Genomic DNA, 27,388 nt, shown 5'->3' with positions numbered 1-27,388 from the left:
AACCCACAATAGATGAACTTACTAGGGTGAACCGATAGCTCCAGCCTTGTAAAATGACCTTTATAGGTGTCCTACACTAAGAAGGCTCGGCAATAAAATGTTGGTAATACTAGCCTGAAGTAAGAAAAACATTGTTGCCATCATTTAACCAAAGTACCTATTAATGGAATCTAAAAGTTGCTATTTGACGATACTTGATGGAGGAAAGAGAAACATTGTTGACATCATCAGGTAAGAAAAATAACCTTTATCATTGTTAAAGATACACTAAACCTAAACTCCACCATTCGTATTTTACATTGCTAGCTAAGTGTACAAATAACAAGATGTTATCATCGCCAATTAATATTATTGCAGTTTATGATATCATGCTTCACACTAGCTGATATCTAACTATACTGACTTGAGAGGAGGGCAATATTTTGTTATCATTGTCAGATAAGCAAGATGATCACTGAGGATATCCTTCATTAACCAAGTTGTTATATGATAACACATGCTGGAGACATGGAAAACAAGGAGTTGACATTGTTAGTTAAACAAAATTAGTAATAAAGATATTATGCATCCCACCCGTTGTTATCTGAGTAAAACGACTTGAGACTGAAGCAAACATGTGGTAAGTATGTAATTAAAGCTCCATTACATAATTCTTGAATCTCAATATTGTTAGCTGACCATTAGATATTGAGACAAAAGCAGGAGGGTTTCACTATTTTCAGTTATGTATGAAGTACATATTTCTACACAGCCCTCAAGATGCGTATTGTGCTCTTACCCTCGAAATTTTCACCATTGGCTGACACCGTTCCTGGATACACATGTCTGTCAAATAAAGCAAGATCACTAACAGGAACATTTACATGTAGTACAGGCTTGGTAGGCTTAGTGGGTGGATGCTTTGGCTTAGGTGAAACTGTACTAGTTTCACTAGTACAGTGTAGGATTTGGACACTGGTCAATAAGATGTCTATATGTTCTACAGTAACGACAGTAAAGTGCATAGTTAGTGTCTTTACGACTTACTTTAGGCGAAGCTTGACTGGACCAAGATGGTTTACTGTAACCTGAGTCATAAGATTTATGAATTAAACTGTAAGTATCAGCTAACTGTGCACATTTACTGAGGTTCGTCTCTCCCTTATCTGCAAGATATAGGCGTATGGGGTTTGGTACTCTGCAGGTAAACTCTTCCATCAGTATTAAATTGATAAGTTCTTGGAATGTGGTCACCGGAGCTGATTCTAACCATTTCAAAAAATACCTGGTTTTGGTCTGCACATAATCCACGTAGGTTTGAGCCTGAGTTTTTATATAGTCCCTGAAGCGTCGTCGGTAGCTCTCAGTGGAGAGTAGATAGGTGTCAAGGTCTTGCTTGGGTACATCGTAGTCAGTCTTGTTTGCAAGAGTACTGAGTGTTAAGGCAGCTCTTCCTGTAAAGTCTGACCTGAGAAGTATAGACCATTGATTCCTAGGCCATTGTAACTAGGTGGCCAAGGCCTCGAATGACACAAAAAATGAATCTACTTCTGCCTCTAAAAAAGGGGGCATCATTTTAATACAATCTGTAGGCTTAAAACATACCGGTAAGTTGGCTTCTGCTTCAAGGCGCTGAGAGAGTTGGGTACTTTCATGTTCTAACTATAGGAGCGGGAACTCGAGCCCGGTGTCTGATCTACCTTGTTCCAAGCGTAATGTGATGCCAACTCCATCCTCCTCTTGTTGTCTCTTGAGTTGATGCTCTTGAGCTAGGATTTGCAGTCGTTCTACTTCTCTTCGACGTTGCAGTTCAGCTTCTTGTTCTTGACGTTGACGTTGCAGTTCAGCTTCTTGTTCTTGACGTTGACGTTGCAGTTCAGCTTCTTGTTCTTGACGTTGTCGTTGCAGTTCAGCTTCTTGTTCTTGACGTTGTCGTTGCAGTTCAGCTTCTTGTTCTTGACGTTGTCGTTGCAGTTCAGCTTCTTGTTGCTGGATCCGGAGTCGTTCTTGTTCACAGGCACGTTCTAATTCAGCTTTTAGTTCGTAAAGCCGGAATTGTTCTTGTTCACGAGCACGTTGTATTTCAACTTCTTGTAGTTATAGCTGGCGTTGTTCTCGTTCACGTTCACGGGCTAATTCAGCCGCTTGTCATCTCATCTCCCGTTTGCGTTCAACGGCAGCAGCTTCTAGTTGCGCTAACTAGATTTTTCGTTTCATGTGTGTGAGAGTGGTTTATCAGCAACTCTATGTTGGTCCAGCTGCTCTGGAGTAATAAGATCATTGTCTGTAAGATGGTCAATAATCAGGTTATGAAGCTTAGCTTTAGCGAGTTGACCAGACCACACACTAGATGGTGAAGGGACGAGGACGTTTCGGTCCGTCCTGGACTATTCTCACGTCGATTGAGAATGGTCCAGCTTTGGTGACCCCATTGGGAGGAGTGATGTGGTATTCAGTAGTAAGGGTGATTAATTCTGCTCTAGTAGCACGAATTAATGTATGGAGCTCCTCCTCCGGGTTAGCACGAAATGCGGCTAACCTAAACATATTGAATATTATATAGAAGCAAAATATCAATGGATGAAAAATGCAAGTACCCTGTAGGCAAACCAATATGTGAGGATTATTAATGTGAGAGAGTGTCTCTCAAGATTCTCCCACAGCTGACTGGAATGGCTCATTGCTGTACACAGTGCACCGATCTTGTGCACAAGATCCTATTTCTGTCAAACCTCGATAGTGACCTGGCATGTTGGGTATCTCCATAATGCCCACTTAACCAGGAACACTTTCATAATATGGAGGCCGCCGTATGTCCAGGCAGGAAGTAGATACAGGGAGTTAAGCATACTTGCCACCAAAGGGTCAGTGAGTACATGGCTGTTGCCCGCGTTAGAGACAGGGTAGACGCCGGACCGTCTGACCTCTGGGGTCAACCGGCGCGATGGCATATAACAGCTATGACGTGTTCATGACGTCACTCTTGCTACTGCTCATCGAACGAGCTAATATGATTGGTTCCCGCTCATTTGCTGCAATGCCATTGGTCAAATTGTAATCCCCTTGTGTGTGCCAGGAGATGCCCGGCAGCCCTTGCAAAAGGCATTCTTGTGAGGGATCTCTAGCAAAGTGGACGTGTTCTGTTCAGTCTACCGGCCAATAGACTGAACACCGTCTATTCCTCACCGTCAAGTTAACTCAGCGTCTGAAGATTATACGACACACTCGCCCAGAATCACGGGTTGTGAATATATTGTTCAGAAGCTTAAAGTGACAAATCTCCAGAGCGAAACAGACTGGTATCAGGTAACCCCTGGTGACAAAGATCGTTGTGAGTGACTTAGAGTGAACTAAGGCAGTGCCGTCGCGTAAGTAACCTGTGTGTAACTTTACCACAAGTGTACCTGCATGGTACCACAGCCGCCACTCGTCCCGAGCGTGTACCCCAGTACCCTAGTACCTATGTACCTCAGTACCTCGAGCGCCCGCCGCCGCCCTCACTACTACGTGACGTCACCACCTTACTCATCGCCAGAGCCAGTGTGTGTGCGGGTGTCTGTCTGTTAAGCATACAGCCCGCCCTACTGCAAGTACCCTCCGTGTCTACGAGCGAAGCCAGCTGTGAGGCCACCTACGAGTGCTTGTATAAATGTGCCTGAGTGAGTGAGTGAGTGAGTAAGGAAAGAGTACCTATCTGTAAGTACAAGATCTTGTCGTTGTTTATTGTGTCTGTTGATCTGAGGGATCAACCACAGTTCTCACCTTCTCATACCTGTCACAGGTCATAGGTGAATCGACGGTGTATGCGTGTTTATCTGTGCAGTATCACTGCATTTCACTGTCTGTGAATGTGAGCTTCACATACACTACACATTTAGTTATTGTGTGATAATATTATTGTGCATGTTATTGCCTGTCCCATTGACAGTGTAATTATTGATTTATTGCATATCATCATTACCGAGTATCCGGTTGGAACTCTTGTGATCCCTTTGCATACCGGTAGTTAGGTTGCCGTGTTAATGATTGGCTGTCAACTGTGTTAAGTTAGGTTTCTCCACGAGTGGATATGAGTCGTTTAGCCAGGCGTCAAGAGTCTCGCTAATACAACCATAGCTTTGCTGACGCCAATCTAAAGTAAATCAAGCACCCTGTGTATTAGTGGTTAAGTTAGTAAATAAACTACTGTTAAGCTTTATGTGGTGTTTCCGTTGAACCACTTCTGAATACTGCAAATATTACACAAGCCTTCGGCTCTAAGTGTCTTCAACACCGAGTTGCCTATAAGTCACAAACTATAAATGTGATGAGGACCCTAGGAGTCCCTTAAAGTGTTAAATCATTGAGGAGATTCCACCGATCAACGTGGAGCAGGACCAGGTGAGACTAGTCTGAGAAGAGATCCTCAAGGACTCTAACTCGACCTTGCTCCCAGGCCCTGTACGGTTGCTCTCGTATTTTCTATTCTGCAAATTCCGACAGCTTTGTGAAGCGTCTGCCACATGTACACTGGCGACGTACGCATTGCAGTCGTGAAAGCAAAAAAGAAAACACCCCACAATTAGACTGTCTTGTAAGTGATGTGGTAATATGCACGAGAATGGTTGGTATATAACTGGCAACACTGTACGTAAGTAACTATCCTGTAAGGCAACAATAAATTTACAAGATAAGTAACTACACTATATATATTAATCTGAAATAAAACTAAGTCTTTGACTTTAGTAAGGACTTGGAGAAACAATATAAATGAATGTTTCGAGGTAGTAAAATATAAGCAGGATGTAGGGATGTCTGTACTCTGTACTCTACTGACGATAAGGGCAAGAGTTGTCCTACTTGAATGTAGATAAGTAACTGCAGAGTTACTGTTCCTTGTGCTCCGTAAAAGAATAGTAAACTCCCTACCTGAGCAGTTAATCAAGAACTTTAAACGAAGGCTTAGGGGTGCAGGGAGTGTCACCACTGTGACCAGAACGGCTATACACGTCCCGAATGTATAACACAGTTCTGGATGCAAAAGGATCTCTAGTCCAATACTTCCTCCAAAGTTCGTAATACAAAGTGGAACATAATAGTTCGAAGACAAATCAAAGTACCTGATAAGTACCCGAGGAGGTGATCTGCCTGAGTGAGTCCTCTCTGTTGGGACAAAATCAATGTGGATAAAATTATATAGCAATAGCTTAGAAGACTAACCATTACGATCATGAATTTGTGTATAAAACATCACGTAATAAAAGTCAATCTAATAAACAGATCACAAATTGCTGCACATTTAAAGTAGATGTGGTCAGTTACCTGTATGTAAATCTCTAAATGAATTCTGAAAAAATGCAATGTATAAAAGCCAAGTATAACAACTAAACACAACATTAAGCAAGGGTAACTAGGAACAGCTTCTCAGACCAGCTCCTAGGACAGGCTCCCAAATTTATGTGACGGGTATAGTCACATTTTATATTCAGTATCGCAGCTTTACTGAACCAAGATGGTATTGCTCTACCTCACACAAATAAAAAAAATGCTGCTATTGGCCAGCAGTGTGTAAGTCGCGGGTGGAAACAAATAAAAATCATCAAATAAAAAATTATAAAATTTACTGAAATATTAATGAACATAAATGCCCCTGAAAATATTTGGCTATCCTGTAATGAAAAGGTGAACAACTTAATGTGACATTAATACAAAAATAAACTATAAGCAATGAATAAAAGCATAAAGATATACTGGTGTACTGAAGACAGCTACCATACCACCATGGCATCAGTCACACGACGTTGGCTGGAGGCGGACGACGGGTGAGAGACACGAAGGTGATCCTAGAGCACTTAGAGAGAGACTGGCTCTCCAGGGAGGCAGCGCCTTTTATATAGTCTGGCAGTGATGACTTATCCAGTGTCAACGCGAGGTGGACATCTGGTCAACTAGCAAACTGCTCGTTGTGGCTGGCGGTGCCTTTGTGTTGAGCTACACCACTGCCAGTTGAAGGCGGCTAACTGCATGTTTGTGGAGGGCAAACTACCGGTTAGCAGACGTGCCGGGCTTGCCTCTGAGTCGTACCAGGCCGTGCCAGGCCCTGGAGGGTATGGAGAGGTGGCAGGACTGATGACTCATCTGGGCTGGTGTACATGTAGACTTCCAGTGCAGAGGCATTGAAGGTGAAGGGAAAAGGTAGTTCCACTGCTATGCAAGGGATTCATGTGACAGTATATATATGTCTACCCTTCGCTTGCAACAATCCTGCAATCCAACGTCTATTATGTTGACTGGTAATTACTTCAATACCTCCTGTTTCCAAAACAATATTTACCTATGTATTTTCAGAATCTAAACTTATCTAGTATGAATCAGAGTAACGACTCGTGATTTAAGATAAGAAAGCATTTGCTAGAATTTTTAAGTAGTTTACTATCATGTTCAGCCTTAACATGTTATGTGTTCTTCATCATGTTCAGCCTTAACATGTTATGTGTTCTTCATCATCTTCAGCCTTAACATGTTATGTGTTCTTCATCGTGTTCAGCCTTAACATGTTATGTGTTCTTCATCATCTTCAGCCTTAACATGTTATGTGTTCTTCATCATGTTCAGTCTTAACATGTTATGTGTTCTTCATCATGTTCAGTCTTAACATGTTATGTGTTCTTCATCATGTTCAGTCTTAACATGTTATGTGTTCTTCATCATGTTCAGTCTTAACATGTTATGTGTTCTTCATCATGTTCAGCCTTAACATGTTATGTGTTCTTCATCATGTTCAGTCTTAACATGTTATGTGTTCTTCATCATGTTCAGTCTTAACATGTTATGTGTTCTTCATCATGTTCAGTCTTAACATGTTATGTGTTCTTCATCATGTTCAGTCTTAACATGCAATGTGTTCTTCATCATGTTCAGCCTTAACATGTTATGTGTTCTTCATCATGTTCAGTCTTAACATGTTATGTGTTCTTCATCATCTTCAGCCTTAACATGTTATGTGTTCTTCATCATCTTCAGCCTTAACATGTTATGCGTTCTTCGTCATCTTCAGGCTTAACATATTATGTGTTCTTCATCATCTTCAGCCTTAACATGTTATGTGTTCTTCATCATGTTCAGTCTTAACATGTTATGTGTTCTTCATCATGTTCAGCCTTAACATGTTATGTGTTCTTCATAATGTTCAGTCTTAACATGTTATGTGTTCTTCATCATGTTCAGTCTTAACATGTTATGTGTTCTTCATCATGTTCAGTCTTAACATGTTATGTGTTCTTCATCATGTTCAGTCTTAACATGTTATGTGTTCTTCATCATGTTCAGCCTTAACATGTTTTGTGTTCTTCATCATGTTCAGTCTTAACATGTTATGTGTTCTTCATCATCTTCAGCCTTAACATGTTATGTGTTCTTCATCATCTTCAGCCTTAACATGTTATGTGTTCTTCATCATGTTCAGCCTTAACATGTTATGTGTTCTTCATCATCTTCAGCCTTAACATGTTATGTGTTATTCATCATGTTCAGTCTTAACATGTTATGTGTTCTTCATCATGTTCAGTTTTAACATGTTATGTGTTCTTTATCATGTTCAGCCTTAACATGTTATGTGTTCTTCATCATGTTCAGTCTTAACATGTTATGTGTTCTTCATCATGTTCAGTCTTAACATGTTATGTGTTCTTCATCATGTTCAGTCTTAACATGTTATGTGTTCTTCATCATGTTCAGTCTTAACATGTTTTGTGTTCTTCATCATGTTCAGCCTTATCATGTTATGTGTTCTTCATCATGTTCAGTCTTAACATGTTATGTGTTCTTCATCATCTTCAGCCTTAACATGTTATGTGTTCTTCATCATCTTCAGCCTTAACATGTTATGCGTTCATCATCTTCAGGCTTAACATATTATGTGTTCTTCATCATCTTCAGCCTTAACATGTTATGTGTTTTTCATCATCTTCAGCCTTAACATGTTATGTGTTCTTCATCATGTTCAGTCTTAACATGTTATGTGTTCTTCATCATGTTCAGTCTTAACATGTTATGTGTTCTTCATCATGTTCAGTCTTAACATGTTATGTGTTCTTCATCATATTCAGTCTTAACATGTTATGCGTTCTTCATCATGTTCAGCCTTAACATGTTATGTGGTCTTCATCATGTTCAGTCTTAACATGTTATGCGTTCTTTATCATCTTCAGCCTTAACATGTTATGCGTTTTTCATCATCTTCAGCCTTAACATGTTATGTGTGTTGGAAAACCCGACACCATTTCATAATATTACATGCAATAGGCAGATAATATTGCTGCTGCCGTTGTATACACAAGTTAACCTATAGAAAATGTAGCATGTAGTGGAATTTCCTGTCAATAGAAAATGAGATATCATTGCCACATAGTACTATAAATTCACCAGCTATTCTGTTGGGAATTAATTTTAAATACAGTAGTCTTTGGACTTATTACATCCTAAAAACATCACATATGAATTAACTTATTAAATTAATTATCAGTAGCAAAATAAAGTAAATGTGACCCTTCTATCGCTTATTGACATCTGGACAAAGTGAGCCCGGAGCGTGAGTAGTGGTGAGGTCAGCTATTGTTAACACAAGAGGCGCTGGGGAGCAAATTCAGCTCCTATAAATTCTTTTGGGCCAAGTGTTATGAAGATCAAATTAGTGTTCTTCCATCATCAACATCCTGTCAACATATACAAGGGAAGTGTCTTACCAAACCCGTTTATCTAATCCTTTCGGGCCTGTTAATGTTAGGTATATATAGGGAGAACCGGTTAGCATGAGAAAGAGCCTATAAATACAGGTAATTAAGCCTTGGTCCTTATCTTATATAATATACAGTGTTTTCTCTGATATAGCTGTCATATATTAGGATTCCGGCTTTACAGCTAGTGCGCTTTGACAGGAACAAAAAGAGGAAGCAAGAATTAATCTTGGTACATCAGTTACTTGGGTGATGGAAGCTAACATCTCACGAGGATAATTTCGTGTCTACATCCTAGTTAGACCTGGTGGACTAAGCCTGCTGTACAATAAGATAAGGCACCCCAATTTTATATACTAATATATGTAGTTTAATACCGCAGTTTGATTGGCTGCAAATATATAAATTTAATATACCCTGTAACACTGTAAAAGTGTTTGGTTTAGTTGTATTTAATACATACATAGAGTACATGAGTCACAGACAAGGATTTGGGAAGGCGTCAAGTTGTCGGCCAGAGTTTCACACCTCTAAGAGTTAATGACCACCAAGTGACCTGAGGTCAGGTCATGTGAATTTCACCTTGCTTCTGCTAATCTTATAATTGGAGCCTGGCAGCCTTCAAACATGCCGACGTTTAAGGAGTGGCTTGGTAGAGAGCCGGAGGCTATCTACTTGTGGGCGGAGTTAGTTACTAGGTTCCCCAATATAAACTCGGAGAACTATCGATTCGAGAGCATTAACTAGACAGACAGAACGGCAGTCAGCAGAGCAGAGAAGACGGCCCTAGCAGGGAGGCTGTCGGCCGGCAGGGCAGGACAGTCTCTGCTCAACTATAGACCCCCCCTCCCTTCTCTATCCAGCTATAGGCAGACACTTGGTGAGTTGAACATTAAGGTGACTTGGTCGTGTTTTACAAGTGTTGTGTGATGATCAGAGGCAGTCAGTTGTAGTGTTCTCAGATTCTTGGTTGATGACTCACTTTGCATATAAATCTTGAACGTTTGAATTGCTTAAAGTATGATACTTCATATGAAATATTATTATGAATTTATTATTTAAATTGTCTTTGTTCCCTAAAGTTTTGAGTTGAGATGAGAAAGCCTCTGCGGTTTCATGATATAATGAGTACATGATACAGATGGAACATACTAATAATGACCTCTTGATAACATCTTTTATGAATATTGTGATACAGACAAGTTCCATTCCTTGTCTTGTATGTAATGGTCTTGAATGGATGGTGGCAGCATTTCGTCTTCTACTATCTACTCTTCTACTATCTACTCTTCTACTTCTACCTATCTACACCTCTCCCTCCACCCCTCTCTAAACTCTCACTTTCCACTAATGACCCTCCTCGCTCCTCCCACCTCCCTACCCCTCACCCCAAACCCTCACTAATTACTTCACTATTCATTTCTTTCCTTTCGTTTTCTCTTATACGGTTGTGGCAATGATTATGTATTCTAGAGTTCTCTCTAGAGTTTCGGGTAACTGATCAAGTACTGCGCCTTGTAGTCTTAGCACCTAGGTAGTCAAATACCTAGGTTACAAGGTGTTGAACGAGAGAGGTTGCCGTAGGAACTCTGGGAGTGCTCTAGAATAGTTAGCTAACTGGGGACGGGATAACGGACTAGAGAGAGCTGTTTCCCCCGGCCTCGTTAGTTAACTGGGGGGTGGAATAATGGACAAGATAGAGCTATTTCCCCCACCCCCCGTTACAATGTTGGCAGCGGTGTTGAACAATGTTGTAGGTAGATGGTGTTCATTTAACATTGTTCAGTCCCACGTGTCTTTTGCCACTCAGGCGCTATCAGGGAGATCTTGACAGGTGTTTAATATTCGCGATTTAGCGAGCTTTTTCCAGGTTAGGAGATAGTGATTCCCTGGCGTGTGAAGTGATTTATGTTAGTGATAAGATTGGGCGATTTTGGAACTTAGCGGTTGGTGGGCAGTGGAGGTCACCTGAGTGTGACAGGTGACCTCGCATGTCCCACGGGGACACCCAGCCACCGCTGGTCTCCAGGTCAGTTGGGGAGTGGCAGGTGTAGTTCTTAAGTAGTTTTAAGTGGTGGTTCTGCTCAGATTATTGCGATCGACTGTTTTACTCCATTTGAACGCAATAACCCGAGGTGTACTGGTATTGTACAGCATACTAGGGGGAGGCTTAGTATGTCAGTAGACTTCACGTTGGGGACGCTCGACGTTAGATAGTCTGGTCACAGGGGTGGCAAAAGTTTTGAGTTGTTGACCGGCGGAGAAGCTAGGGAAACACTCTGGGTCACATAGGTGGCTGTAGGTTAAGGGTGGGAGTAACGGATAATTAAGTACTTAAGATTAAGAATGGTACAGTTAAGTTAGGCTAGTATTTTGTCTATTAGTGTTGATTTTTTTTTGTGACAAGTTAAAAGTAGTGATGACCGTATTTTCTCTTCTCTAACTTTACTCTGTTACTGTTTTATGTTCCACCAAGTCAATATCATTCAGAGTTAATTGGATTATTAAAATTTGAGTGTAGTCGTTGCCAGGAGGAGAGCGTTATAATCGGACTGTGTGAACCCTATACAAACTACAGAGTCACACAACATTTTGGGAACACGGGTATTGTTGCCTTTCTGTTCATTCACAGGTGGGAGCCAGAAGAGAGGAGAGACGCGCATACAGAAGAGGGAGACGGCTGCTGTGTACCACACTCAGGGGCGTTCCTCACCACCACCATGACCAGCCCCTGCCTGGAGGTCATGGTTCCACCACCACCCCGGGGACCCCAAGATGCAGCCCTCTCGGTCGGTCAACATTGGTCTACCCAGTGGACCCCAGGACGGATGGACCCCAAGACGGACGGACCCCAGTGGACCCCAAGACGGACGGACCCCCAGTGGATCCCAGGTCATTCTGCAGACGACCCCAGACGACCCAGTAAAGATGGAAGAGGAACAACAACGACTCCAGTCTGTCCTACCAACATCGGTCTATCCAGGATGGACCCCAGGACGGACGGACCCCAATGGACCCCAGGTCGCTTGTCAAAGACCCATGGGAGGAGGAAGAGAGAAGAAAGAAGAAGATAAGACCAAGCTGAGTGAGACACGATGCCTAGTGTCCCTTGCTGGTGTCAGCATCATTGCATGGAGCGTAATTGCAAGACAGGATCGTTTGCCTTAACTGGCCGCCCCTCCTACAAGCATGTTGCTCTGTTGAGTGATTCTTCCTGTGTCGTGCGGACTTGATGTGGCTGTCAGAAGTGGCTCTCTGAAGGATGCGTGCTGGAGCAACAAGGAGGAGAAGAGTAGGATGGGATTTCTACTGTGCCAACTATACGAGGTCTCGAAACTTGTAGTCCCTATAGCTGTGAAAAACCCCAATATACGTCTCTCATGGTGACTGACGTAGGGCCAATTACAGATCAGCTGGGACAACCGAATTCCACGGTCCTGTGCGCAGTTCAAGTAGTAACGGCTTCCTGGTTGACTAAGGGTTGTTGTGCGTTAACGACGGAGAAGCGACAGAGGCAGTTGTGTTGAAGAAATGTGGTACAGGATTATCTACAAGACCAAGCAGTGACGTCGCCCAGCCAGAGACAATGGACGTCTGTCTACATATTTCATTTTTAGAGTAGGATGATGTATATTTGTTTAGCTAGGATGTATTCTTTTCGTTAATAAAGTTGTCGCACACAGCTAGCTCGCTTTAGCAGTGTTGCAAAAACTTTATTTTCGGGGAGAAGGGGAGATGTAACACTGTAAATGTGTTTGGTTTAGTTGTATTTAATACATACATAGAGTACATGAGTCACAGACAAGGATTTGGGAAGGCACCAAGTTGTCGGCCAGAGTTTCACACCTCTAAGAGTTAATGACCACCAAGTGACCTTGGGTCAGGTCATGTGAATTTCACCTTGCTTCTGCTAATCATATAATTGGAGCCTGGTAGCCTTCAAACATGCCGACGTTTAAGGAGTGGCTTGGTAGAGAGCCGGAGGCTATCTACTTGTGGGCGGAGTTAGTTACAAGGTTCCCCAATATATACTCGGAGAACTATCGATTCAAGAGCATTAACAAGACAGACAGAACGGCAGTCAGCAGAGCAAAGAAGACGGCCCTAGCAGGGAGGCTGACGGCCGGCAGGGCGGGACAGTCTCTGCTCAACTATAGACACCCCCCCCCCTCTATCCAGCTATAGGCAGACACTTGGTGAGTTGAACATTAAGGTGACTTGGTCGTGTTTTACAAGTGTTGTGTGATGATCAGGGGCAGTCAGTTGTAGTGTTCTCAGATTCTTGGTTGATGACTCACTTTGCATATAAATCTTGAACGTTTGAATTGCTTAAAGTATGATACTTCATATGAAATATTATTATGAATTTATTATTTAAATTGTCTTTGTTCCCTAAAGTTTTGAGTTGAGATGAGAAAGCCTCTGCGGTTTCATGATATAATGAGTACATGATACAGATGGAACATACTAATAATGACCTCTTGATAACATCTTTTATGAATATTGTGATACAGACAAGTTCCATTCCTTGTCTTGTATGTAATGGTCTTGAATGGATGGTGGCAGCATTTCGTCTTCTACTATCTACTCTTCTACTATCTACTCTTCTACTTCTACCTATCTACACCTCTCCCTCCACCCCTCTCTAAACTCTCACTTTCCACTAATGACCCTCCTCGCTCCTCCCACCTCCCTACCCCTCACCCCAAACCCTCACTAATTACTTCACTATTCATTTCTTTCCTTTCGTTTTCTCTTATACGGTTGTGGCAATGATTATGTATTCTAGAGTTCTCTCTAGAGTTTCGGGTAACTGATCAAGTACTGCGCCTTGTAGTCTTAGCACCTAGGTAGTCAAATACCTAGGTTACAAGGTGTTGAACGAGAGAGGTTGCCGTAGGAACTCTGGGAGTGCTCTAGAATAGTTAGCTAACTGGGGACGGGATAACGGACTAGAGAGAGCTGTTTCCCCCGGCCTCGTTAGTTAACTGGGGGGTGGAATAATGGACAAGATAGAGCTATTTCCCCCACCCCCCGTTACAATGTTGGCAGCGGTGTTGAACAATGTTGTAGGTAGATGGTGTTCATTTAACATTGTTCAGTCCCACGTGTCTTTTGCCACTCAGGCGCTATCAGGGAGATCTTGACAGGTGTTTAATATTCGCGATTTAGCGAGCTTTTTCCAGGTTAGGAGATAGTGATTCCCTGGCGTGTGAAGTGATTTATGTTAGTGATAAGATTGGGCGATTTTGGAACTTAGCGGTTGGTGGGCAGTGGAGGTCACCTGAGTGTGACAGGTGACCTCGCATGTCCCACGGGGACACCCAGCCACCGCTGGTCTCCAGGTCAGTTGGGGAGTGGCAGGTGTAGTTCTTAAGTAGTTTTAAGTGGTGGTTCTGCTCAGATTATTGCGATCGACTGTTTTACTCCATTTGAACGCAATAACCCGAGGTGTACTGGTATTGTACAGCATACTAGGGGGAGGCTTAGTATGTCAGTAGACTTCACGTTGGGGACGCTCGACGTTAGATAGTCTGGTCACAGGGGTGGCAAAAGTTTTGAGTTGTTGACCGGCGGAGAAGCTAGGGAAACACTCTGGGTCACATAGGTGGCTGTAGGTTAAGGGTGGGAGTAACGGATAATTAAGTACTTAAGATTAAGAATGGTACAGTTAAGTTAGGCTAGTATTTTGTCTATTAGTGTTGATTTTTTTTTGTGACAAGTTAAAAGTAGTGATGACCGTATTTTCTCTTCTCTAACTTTACTCTGTTACTGTTTTATGTTCCACCAAGTCAATATCATTCAGAGTTAATTGGATTATTAAAATTTGAGTGTAGTCGTTGCCAGGAGGAGAGCGTTATAATCGGACTGTGTGAACCCTATACAAACTACAGAGTCACACAACATTTTGGGAACACGGGTATTGTTGCCTTTCTGTTCATTCACAGGTGGGAGCCAGAAGAGAGGAGAGACGCGCATACAGAAGAGGGAGACGGCTGCTGTGTACCACACTCAGGGGCGTTCCTCACCACCACCATGACCAGCCCCTGCCTGGAGGTCATGGTTCCACCACCACCCCGGGGACCCCAAGATGCAGCCCTCTCGGTCGGTCAACATTGGTCTACCCAGTGGACCCCAGGACGGATGGACCCCAAGACGGACGGACCCCAGTGGACCCCAAGACGGACGGACCCCCAGTGGATCCCAGGTCATTCTGCAGACGACCCCAGACGACCCAGTAAAGATGGAAGAGGAACAACAACGACTCCAGTCTGTCCTACCAACATCGGTCTATCCAGGATGGACCCCAGGACGGACGGACCCCAATGGACCCCAGGTCGCTTGTCAAAGACCCATGGGAGGAGGAAGAGAGAAGAAAGAAGAAGATAAGACCAAGCTGAGTGAGACACGATGCCTAGTGTCCCTTGCTGGTGTCAGCATCATTGCATGGAGCGTAATTGCAAGACAGGATCGTTTGCCTTAACTGGCCGCCCCTCCTACAAGCATGTTGCTCTGTTGAGTGATTCTTCCTGTGTCGTGCGGACTTGATGTGGCTGTCAGAAGTGGCTCTCTGAAGGATGCGTGCTGGAGCAACAAGGAGGAGAAGAGTAGGATGGGATTTCTACTGTGCCAACTATACGAGGTCTCGAAACTTGTAGTCCCTATAGCTGTGAAAAACCCCAATATACGTCTCTCATGGTGACTGACGTAGGGCCAATTACAGATCAGCTGGGACAACCGAATTCCACGGTCCTGTGCGCAGTTCAAGTAGTAACGGCTTCCTGGTTGACTAAGGGTTGTTGTGCGTTAACGACGGAGAAGCGACAGAGGCAGTTGTGTTGAAGAAATGTGGTACAGGATTATCTACAAGACCAAGCAGTGACGTCGCCCAGCCAGAGACAATGGACGTCTGTCTACATATTTCATTTTTAGAGTAGGATGATGTATATTTGTTTAGCTAGGATGTATTCTTTTCGTTAATAAAGTTGTCGCACACAGCTAGCTCGCTTTAGCAGTGTTGCAAAAACTTTATTTTCGGGGAGAAGGGGAGATGTAACACTGTAAATGTGTTTGGTTTAGTTGTATTTAATACATACATAGAGTACATGAGTCACAGACAAGGATTTGGGAAGGCACCAAGTTGTCGGCCAGAGTTTCACACCTCTAAGAGTTAATGACCACCAAGTGACCTTGGGTCAGGTCATGTGAATTTCACCTTGCTTCTGCTAATCATATAATTGGAGCCTGGTAGCCTTCAAACATGCCGACGTTTAAGGAGTGGCTTGGTAGAGAGCCGGAGGCTATCTACTTGTGGGCGGAGTTAGTTACAAGGTTCCCCAATATATACTCGGAGAACTATCGATTCAAGAGCATTAACAAGACAGACAGAACGGCAGTCAGCAGAGCAAAGAAGACGGCCCTAGCAGGGAGGCTGACGGCCGGCAGGGCGGGACAGTCTCTGCTCAACTATAGACACCCCCCCCCCTCTATCCAGCTATAGGCAGACACTTGGTGAGTTGAACATTAAGGTGACTTGGTCGTGTTTTACAAGTGTTGTGTGATGATCAGGGGCAGTCAGTTGTAGTGTTCTCAGATTCTTGGTTGATGACTCACTTTGCATATAAATCTTGAACGTTTGAATTGCTTAAAGTATGATACTTCATATGAAATATTATTATGAATTTATTATTTAAATTGTCTTTGTTCCCTAAAGTTTTGAGTTGAGATGAGAAAGCCTCTGCGGTTTCATGATTTAATGAGTACATGATACAGATGGAACATACTAATAATGACCTCTTGATAACATCTTTTGTGAATATTGTGATACAAACAAGTTCCATTCCTTGTCTTGTATGTAATGGTCTTGAATGGATGGTGGCAGCATTTCGTCTTCTACTATCTACTCTTCTACTACTATCTACTCTTCTACTTCTACCTATCTACACCTCTCCCTCCACCCCTCTCTAAACTCTCACTTTCCACTAATGACCCTCCTCGCTCCTCCCACCTCCCTACCCCTCACCCCAAACCCTCACTAATTACTTCACTATTCATTTCTTTCCTTTCGTTTTCTCTTATACGGTTGTGGCAATGATTATGTATTCTAGAGTTCTCTCTAGAGTTTCGGGTAACTGATCAAGTACTGCGCCTTGTAGTCTTAGCACCTAGGTAGTCAAATACCTAGGTTACAAGGTGTTGAACGAGAGAGGTTGCCGTAGGAACTCTGGGAGTGCTCTTGAATAGTTAGCTCTCTGGGGACGGGATAACGGACTAGAGAGAGCTGTTTCCCCCGGCCTCGTTAGTTAACTGGGGGGTGGAATAATGGACAAGATAGAGCTATTTCCCCCACCCCCCGTTACAACCCCCCTAATATGTAAGGATCGATTTGTGAGAAATATTGCAGAAATACAGTCCACTTAACATCATACAAATTGCTATCGAAATATATAAATTAACGTAAATATAAATTCTATATAAATTCATATAAATTAAATATATATCTCACAAGTCGGTTCCCACAAAGTGTTCTTCATCATTTTCAGTCTTAACATGTTATGTGTTCTTCATCATGTTCAGTCTTAACATGCTATGTGTTTTTCATCATGTTCAGCCTTAATATGCTATGTGTTCCTCATCATGTTCAGCCTTAACATGTTATGTGTTCTTCATCATGTTCAGTCTTAACATGATATGTGTTCTTCATCATGTTCAGCCTTAACATGTTATGTGTTCTTCATCATGTTCAGTCTTAACATGATATGTGTTCTTCATCATGTTCACCCTTAACATGTTATGTGTTCTTCTATCATGCTCATCCTTCATTTATTACGTTTCAGTGCAAGTAACTTATGACGGTAAGGCGACTAATTTGCTTGAATATAATTTTAAATGAGGAGCCACGTGTGACGAGAGAGGGAACCATTAGACAGAATGGGTAACCTGCAGATTTAGCGGTGAGGGGAACTCAGCACTCACGCCTGGATAAGCAATGTCTGAAGGAGCCTGACTCAGAAATGAGGTTGACCTGAGGGTGAAGGGTTTACCCTTGTAATTATTGTGTTTGAAGATGTCTGGATCTGTGGGTTCCATCAGCTGCAATCTCAATCATTCTTAAACATTAATAAATAACAGAGGACTCAATGGTAATGTGGTAAACCCAGAAGTATCGATTCGTAAGACTAAATTCATACATGAATTGATGGACAGTTTATCATATTATTCAAAATCACTTTATATAAATATTATAAAAACTCCTCCTCTGCATGAGTTCTCTGGTTGGAGGAGTGGGGGGGGGGAGACACCTGGGACTTCACTATCACTATTAACACAATGGGACGAGGGAGACATTTGAAACCTCTTGAACAGCATCCCCTGTCCTGCCTGTGGTGAAGTACAAAGATATCACATCCCACTATAGAGCGGATAGGGGTATCTGGGACGTCAACCTGTTCTCTTAAGAAGAACGTACCTTTTCGTTCATAAGCATTACGGCCAAAAATTGCCGTACTGGAAAATGGAATTTCATTTTCCAAAAGAAATGGACACCAAGTTTTGGGTCCACTGGTAGGTTAGGTAGCCACTTTCCTTTTCTAGTACGACAATTTTTAGCCTTAGTGCGCATACGAGTGAAAAACGACGTAATTTTTAAGTGGATGGGTTGTGCTAGCAGCAGCTTCTACCCCCATCAAACAATTTAAGGTTATCATAACGTACCTGGAATGTGTTTGAAAGCAGTGACAACATTTGTTTTTATGTAATAGCTAAGTTATTGTGTGTAGTCGTAAATAGGTTGCCACAACTTACTGCACAATGTTGGCAAAACAAAATGTAAGACCTTGTGGCAACCTTAAATGTTGCACAAAAGTCGTTTTTGTGATTGATGGTATAAATACAAAATGTAGAAATATATAACAAATATATTTCTATATTTAGTAGAAATAAAGCAAGAGCATAATAAAAGTGGGTTCAACATTTTTCTTCACTATTTTCACTTAATGGAGAATCCATAGTTTTGGTTGTTGGTGGTTGGTAGCTGTGGTGGTTGGTAGTGGTGCTGCTTGTTGATAGTTGTGGTGGTTGGTGGTTGTGGTGCTGTGTGTTGATGTTTGTAGTGGCTGGTGGTGGTGAGGTGGCTGTTAATAGTTTTGGTTGTTGGTGGAGGTGGTTGTTGATAGTTGTGGGGGTTGGTGATGGTTGTTATTGATAGTTGTGGTGGTTGTTATTGATAGTTGAGGTGGTTTGTGGTGATGGTTGTTATTGATAGTTGTGGTGGTTGGTGGTGATGGTTGTTATTGATAGTTGTGGTGGTTGGTGGTGATGGTTGTTATTGATAGTTGTGGTGGTCGTGGTCGTGATTGTTGTTGTTGGTAGTTGTGGTGGTTGGTTGTTGGTGGTAGCCGTTGATAGTTATGGCAGTATGGTGTGGGTGTGACAGTATGGTGTGGGTGTGGCGGTATGGTGTGGGTGTAGTGGTATGGTGTGGGTGTGGTGTGAGTGTGGCTGTGTGGTATTATGGTGTGGGTATAGTATGGTGGTATGGTGTGGGTGTAGTGCAGGTGTGCTGTGGTGTGGGTGTAGTGGTGTGGTGTGGGTGTAGTGGTATGGTGTGGGTGTAGTGGTATGGTGTGGGTGTAGTGGTATGGTGTGGATGTAGTGGTATGATGTGGGTGTAGTGGTATGGTGTGGTGTGTGTGTGGCAGTGTGGTATTATGGTGTGGGTATTGTGTGGTGCAGGTGTGGGGGTGGTGGTATGGTGTGTGTGTGGTGCAGGTGTGTTGTGGGAGGTGGGTCTGTGGCGGTATGGTGTGGGGTGTGGTGGTATGATATGCAACATGTAAATGATTTAGGAATAATGATATTTGATGACCTAACGTTTAGGGAGCATAACCAAACAAATGTTGCATCAGCCAGAAAAATGATAGGATGGTTTACGAGAACTTTAAAATCCAGGGATCCCTTCACAATGGTTGTACTCCTCAGATCACTTGTGCTGTCCCGTCTTGAGTACTGCTCAGTACTCACTTCCCTCTTCTGAGCATGAGGGACTGCTGAAATAGAGGGAGTACAGAGAAGATATTTGGCGTACACTGACGAAATAAAGCACCTAAATTATTGGGAATGTTGTTGGAAATTTCCGACCCCCCAAATTACTAACCCCTGATATAATAAACTTAATTCGTTATGTCGGAAAACTAACCATACTAACTGTATTAATTTTCCAGTGAGGAAAGATCTAGAAGCTCCCTGGAAAGCATGGAGGAGTATTGTGTCAGCCAACATTGGCGACGTAACTATTATTTCTCCCAAATTCTTAATTCTTCCAGTCTACAATTTAATTATACTTTAAAAGTATTATATTAGACTGGATTCAATTAAAGCTTAGATAGAACTACGCAACTTTCTCCTCGAGGCTAAATATGCCTTACGTGACTGTCAAGGGAGCCAGCCATTAACCTCACTTACTAGTTAAATGCTGGTCGTTATTAAGCCAATATATACAGAAACCACAGTTCTGCTGTGTAACCTTCAGTACAATTCCTAGAGATTTAAACGTTTCACCATTTAGATATCACGAACTCAAGGACATTGTACCCTCTGTGTTATACTGCAAAACTCTGAAACGCCGCCACCACCTGCTATCAGAGTACATCCCTCAATTGACGAGAAGCAGGGTACCGTCAATTAAACATGCTACGAAAAGGTATCCCCAATTATCCGAAAAGGAGGGTTAAGCTTTACGTTAAGTGTGGTAATTAAAACAAAGTATAAAGGGATTATCTTAGTTATTAAATAAATGCTTGTAGGCTTGCAGAGAGTCCTAGTTTTAAGCATGGGGTTATAAGCCCAGTACCAATGTAAAATAACCGTTGGGGGGGGGGGATTAATTGCACTAAACACAATAATCTTCTATACAAAATTTATTGAAAATCAAAGGTTATCAAATAAAAATAAAAATTAATAAAACCCTATTAGAACACTTACTAACAATATTACACTAACGGAGGCAATTGGTAATTTAACTACTACAATTAATGTGGATTCCTACACTATAATAAACTCAGAAACACAAACATTTACCTTAAATATCACAGACAGACCAGTTGTTAAGTCTTGCCCTCTGGAGGATGAAAGGTGTTTACCCAACCCGTCCTATTATCAATCATGGTTAATTTCTTATGTTAAAATTAACGTCAATTAAGATTAATGAATAAGTCTTGTATGTTAGCAAAGAAGCATATGACTTCAGTAAGATCTGAAATAGGTCAAAGATATTTCGTCACTGGAAAATAGGTATCTACCCTTCTTGTTTGTTAGATCATGTAAATTAGTGAAATACAAGTGCTACTGAATATTGTAATTAGCCTGGCTCGAGTATTTAGATTATTCCCAAGTGTTTTGGGATAATAGAGTCACCTTAAGTGACAAATGCAGGATTTTAGCATTAATCATTTTCAAAGAGTAACCTGGCCCCTAGCCTAGGTCTGCCTGTGAGAGGTCAGTGTGGAGAGGAAGAGTTAGTGTGGTTTGCGACATCCTGGGAGTTTGACTCCCAAGAGTCAGTGTGGGAGATTGAATCCCAGGATGTCGCAAACCACACTAACTCTTCCTCTCCACACTGACCTCTCACAGGCAGACCTAGGCTAGGGGACAGGTTACTCTTTGAAAATGATTAATGCTAAAATCCTGCATTTGTCACTTAAGGTGACTCTATTATCCCAAAACACTTGGGAATAATCTAAATACTCGAGCCAGGCTAATTACAATATTCAGTAGCACTTGTATTTCATTAATTTACATGATTTAACAAACAAGAAGGGTAGATACCTATTTTCCAGTGACGAAATATGTTTTACCTATTTCAGATCTTACTGAAGTCATATGCTTCTTTGCTAACATACAAGACTTATTTATTAATCCCAATTGACGTTAATTTTAACGTAAGAACTTAACCATGATTGATAATTCCTCCTAATTCTGTAATATCTTTCATAATTCTCCTAGTTTGATGACTCGTCATGGGGGGCGTGTGGCGCTACCGTCTACACATGAGACTAATCCCTTGGGCTGACCCAGGCGTACTAGTCAGGTCACTTACTGCCAACTCTCTTTCAATATTCTTATAACATTCATATCCTCCCTTCTAGTGACTAAAACATTTCATGTTAGATCTTATGGACTTTCTATATTAACAATCCTACAGTTACAACCCCCTCGCTCAAGTATTTAAGAAACTGTGTGTTAAACTATTTAGCATGCAGTTTCTTATCCCCTACTCTATAATTACCAATCTGAACCGAAGCCTCCAAAAATAACAAAACAATCATATCTAATCATCAGTGACAACCAGCAGGTTGTATAACAATAATCCTTAACATACAATTAAAAAATCCAGGGACATGAATTTCGACTATGTTGTTGACAGCCCAGCAATCTTCCCAATTTCTGAGAATAAAAACATCCTATCCCTGAACTGATGAAACTAAATGCAATATCCCTAATCCTTCAACCAAAAGCGTGCTCCATCTAGAACACGAATTTAAACAAAGACTGAAATCTCGGTCTTTCAGGAGAGGAACACTGAACTCCTCAAAGTTCGTCCAGGTGTTCAACTCGCCCAATTATTCAAATATTTAAGGTCCACATGACCTTCTCTAAGATTAAACAATCAAACACAATATAAATTATTAATGAACACTACGTCTACTATCACAGTACTTAGCTGAAATTACAGCAAAAACTATACACACTAAGAGTGTCAATTGTTTATTCAGTTCGTCCCTCTTGCTCTTAAGCACAGAACACGACATGACAAAAATTTTTCCTAGTATCTTATGTTCTAGGCGCCGTGCAATAGATTTTCAATAGACAGTGATATTTAACAAAAATTTTCATATTTCCTTCCTCCAGAATTTTTAATGACTTTTTTGCTTGGTTTCAACATTTAAATACTATTATTCCAGACTCATGCTCCTAGGTATTCAGAAGCATTACGTTAATATTATAGAGCAGAGATGACATTTACTTTTCTTTTTCCACCATTGACCATAAACGCCCCAAAAAAATATCGATGTTAGAAGACTGACGATTAGTTGATAGTAGTTCCACGATCATCAGTTGTTGACTGTAGAGAATCTTGATCCTCTTGTACTTCATACCAGTTACCCCTGAAGGACAACAGACTGTTCTAGAAATGAGTGTTAAGTGATCAGTGACAGCCCGTGATTGGCTGCCGCCGGTCGGGTGAACCTTGTTAACAGGACGCGACTCATTACTCATCTTGTAGCCCACAAAACAGTCTTGATAGAAGAGACTGAACCAGCAGCTGAACCGCGAGAGTGCAGGACTTTGACGCACAACGATGTCTCGTGACGGAGGTAGCTGCAGAAGAGCGCAGAGGTGGGTGGCGTGTTGACAACACAAGTGGCTCCCAATCTTCACTCACCATGGTTCACTTCATCTCAGGCGTTTCTTGATGACACCAGACAACTAGACCGTAAACACCATGCGTGTATACCCTTGTACAGTTAACCTTGGGCCGAGGGAGGCTGTGGTCCCCTTCTATGGCGAGTCGACTATACTCTGTAGGGAGCCCGTGTCGGTCCGCCTCGTTCCGCTTGCGTTACAATAGACGACGTAACCATGGAGAATAATTAGTACAGCTACATGCTGGTTCCCTCTTCGATTTTCCTACATTTACTTCCGGTCCGCTTGCAGTCTTGACGACGCAGCTGGTGAGTGGTGATGACGTCGAGACAACTACCACGATGGTGTAAAACGTTGACATCTGGTGACTGCATCCTTGTAGACAGCATACTGAGCCAAGACAGCCTCGTTAGTGACGTGAGGCGCTGGCTGGGTGACTGGTGTATTGTCACCAACCCTAAGTAATCATGTGGTTAGTTACTGGGTCTGGTGGGGGAGGACTTTGTGTAACGTGCCTCCCCCCTTGATCTTCTCAGATAGGGTTCACGTGTGGCTGGGACAACTGGACAGGTGTACAAATCAGACCTGGGAAAAGACAGACAACAACATGGCGGAAGCATGGATATAACTCTGGGTTTGTTGGAAATTTGAAACCCCAGAACTATCTGAGCTATCTAAAGTCTGCTATCTGAGTTAAGTACAGTTAAGAAATCTACATCATTATTGCCTCAACAGGAAAATCTAATGAATTCTAAATTATACTAACTAAGGGAGTTACTTTAACCTTTACTGTACAGTGCGAGATCTTGTTACCATGGGGTGACGAGAGTGCACTTGACTACTGATGAGAGATGACAGAGGGTCATTCTCCCCATCTGACTCATAACTTGAGTTATCAGTCAGCTCTGCTGGGTCAGGAACTAGACTTGCTGAAGGCAATTCTAGTTCCTCCCTAGCACGATAAATCTTCAACTTATTAATGTGGACAGTTCTTTCCACCTGATCCTCAAAGACTCCCATTATGACAAAATTGACAAGGCCTGCTTTATTAATTAATCACTCTGTACGGCCCCCGCCATCTAGGAGCTAGTTTCCTACTCTGAATGGCGGGTACCGCTTCATTTATTCTCAAGATAAGGCTGCCCTCCTTCAGTTTCAGAGGTCGTACATTCCTGTCATAATAGTGAGCATATCTACCCCGTGATTTTCTTGAAGCCTCCGCTGCAGTTCTCCAAGCATTCCTCATTTTATTGAGAACTTCTGAAAGATAGTCACTCCCTATGAAACATTGTGTCTGTTAAGCAGGCCTGATGGGAAATTGCATGACTGACCAGTGAATAAAAGAAAGGCTTGGGTATTAATAGACTGGTGGATAGTAGTATTCAGAGCCAGTTGAACATAGGGCAGGTGTTCGTCCCATGAGTTTGTATCGCGTTCAGCAAGGATTGCAAGCATATCCTTAACTGAACGGTTGGTACGTTCTGTCATCCCGTTTGCCTGAGGGTGGTAAGCTATTGTAAAGGCTGAAGTTGTCTCCAATATCTTACAAACTTCCCTAAATATGTACCCCTTAAATTCCTGACCTCGATCCGAAACTAAAACTTTAAACGGCCCAAATACAGTTGCAAATCTATTAAAATATTCCCGGGCAAAAGTACGAGAATCCTTTTGATGGATGGCTATCAAGGTGGTGTATCTAATACCACTAATACCAACATGTACCAATTGCCTGAATGGCTGCAATGGAGATTAAACAAATCAGCTCCCACTCGGTCTAGCGGTTCTGAAATCTCTGGCAATTCCTGTAGTGGGGCTTGTACCTTAAGGGGACCTTTCCTCCTCTGGCTATTGGAGCAAGTCTTTACGTACTTAATTACTGCTGACAACATACCCGGGAAATAAAAGAGAGATTTTGCTTTCAAGTGAGTTTTAAAGATACCCGGGTGACTTGCAACCTTAGATGCATGTGCCAGCTTCAATGCTGCCGGTCATAATTCGTCTGGAATAAGTAGCTGGATGGAATACTGCTCGATCTGCCTGACTATTCACATAATATAGTACTCCATCCTTTAACTCAAATTCATGTATTGGCAATTTACGATTTTTGGATGGATTATTTCCCCTTCCCAAATATTCAATAATATTTTTCCACCTAGGTTCGCTCATCTGGAATTCCCTCATTTTAACACTGGAAATATTTTCGATATTTACATTTATATTAATAGCAGCAATGTTTCTGCTTAATGTATCCGGTACAACATGTGACGGTGCAGCCTTATAAAGGATCTGGAATGAGTGTGCAAACAATTCGTGAGACCAGTGTGACATCCGTGGGCATTTTGTACGTTTCTTAAAAATGTGTGTTAATGCTCTGTGATCAGTGTAGATTACAAAATGGCGTTGAAAAAGATAAGGCTCGAAATATCTAACTGACTCTACCACTGCGAGCGCCTCTCGATCCGTGGCCGAATAAGGAACCTCTGGTCCCTTGACCTTCCTACTGAAATAGGCCACTGGATGGGGGAAATTTTCATTATGTCGTTGCATCAAACACCCACCAATAGCTATACCCCTGGAGTTTGTTTGTATTTCCCACTCTTTATTAAAATCAAGCACTGCCAATACTGGTGTTGTACTGAGGTGACTTTTCATTTTAGCATTGACTACATCATGTTCTGGCTTCAAAATAAACTTTACATTTTTCCTTGTTAAATTGGTCAGGGTGCTGATGTTCTTGCAAAACCCTCAATGTGATGACGAAAGTATCCGGCCGCACCCCGAAACCTGCGCACGTCCTTTGCTGTTTTTGGAGTTGGCATTTCAGCAACGGCGCGGCAAGAGCCAGCGTCCGGCCTGATACCGTCTGTGCTCACCTGGAATCCCAGAAATTTGAATTTCTGAGCTGCCAGGGTGCATTTCTGTACACTTAATTTAAAACCCGCTCAGTCTAACAAGGTCAAAGTCTCAGTCAAGTCCCGTAAGTGCTCATCAAACGTCCTGGAATAGATTACTACATCATCCAGGCACGCTAACGAATGCCTTCTCAAAACTGGGCTGAGTATAAAGTTAATGGCTCTCTGAAATGAAGAAGGTGCTGTCTTTAGGCCGAAAGGCATCCTGCGAAATTGGTAAGTGTGCCTGCCATCAGAGAATGCTGTTTTCTCCCTGTCTTTCTCAGACACTGGTATTGTCAAATATGCCGACTTAGCATCGAGAGTAGAAAAATACATAGCAGCTCCAAATTGATGTATTATCTCCTGAATTCGGGACAAGGGCTAGACGTCTGCCTTAGTTATTTCGTTTACCTGCCGATAGTCCACACAAAAGTGACAACTACCATCAGGTTTGCGAACTAACACAGCAGGAGACAGCCACGGTGACGTACCAGGTTCTATCACGTCCTGTCTCAACATCTTTTGGCACTCATCCCTGATAGTATTCTTAGCTTGTTCCGGCAACCTCCACTGCCTTATATAAACAGGCACGTGATCACCTGTTAGAATGGGGTGCTCAATTGTATCAAGGAGACCAATCTGACCATCCTCTGTTGCAAACAATTTTGGGAATTTACGTAAAATTCCCCTCAGCAATTTTCTATCTGTCTGCGGAACATGTTGCAAATCGAGTGCTTAGATTAACTTATCTATATCCTGTCAGTTACTTGAAACATCTGTCTCATTCTTTATTTTTTATGGTGTCTTGTTGTCTATCATATTTAATGCACTACATTGTGCTGTGACGGTTGGCGTCTCAGCTAATTTATGGTGAAAAATTTCTGTGTCATTCACCATAGTTCCTTGAGATATCCTATCACCTGCCCTGAAGCGAAAAGTTTTATGTGAGAGATTGACGACGGAAATGAGTGCACCCTTATCAAGCACCACAATTAGATGATGGGGAATTAATAACCTATCACATCTTCCAGCCACCTGAAGGGTGGTACCTGGCAGGATGTGACGTCCCACGGCTACTTAATGAATGTAACTTAATGTGGTGGGCAACTTTGCTTAATCAATACATGTAACCCACATGACCTCTTAACTGTGTCTGGAAGAGACTTGAAAATCAACTTTGGGTTGTGGGCGTTATATTTCTGCTTCCTCTTAATGGAAGCTACAACTGGGGGATGGTCGATCATCTCCACTGGGTAGGAAGTTTGTCCCAATTGCAATCTGCATATCCTTGCCCCTTTCTGTGCAGATAAGGAGTAGTCAAACCGATACAGATAATCGGTACCCCATGAGGATGTCTCTAGGAAAATCAAGATTCTC

This window comes from Procambarus clarkii, chromosome 9, assembly GCF_040958095.1.
Source record: "Procambarus clarkii isolate CNS0578487 chromosome 9, FALCON_Pclarkii_2.0, whole genome shotgun sequence".
Classification (NCBI taxonomy): domain Eukaryota; kingdom Metazoa; phylum Arthropoda; class Malacostraca; order Decapoda; family Cambaridae; genus Procambarus; species Procambarus clarkii.
The sequence above is the reverse complement of the archived record's forward strand: the minus strand, read 5'-3'. Positions refer to the sequence as shown.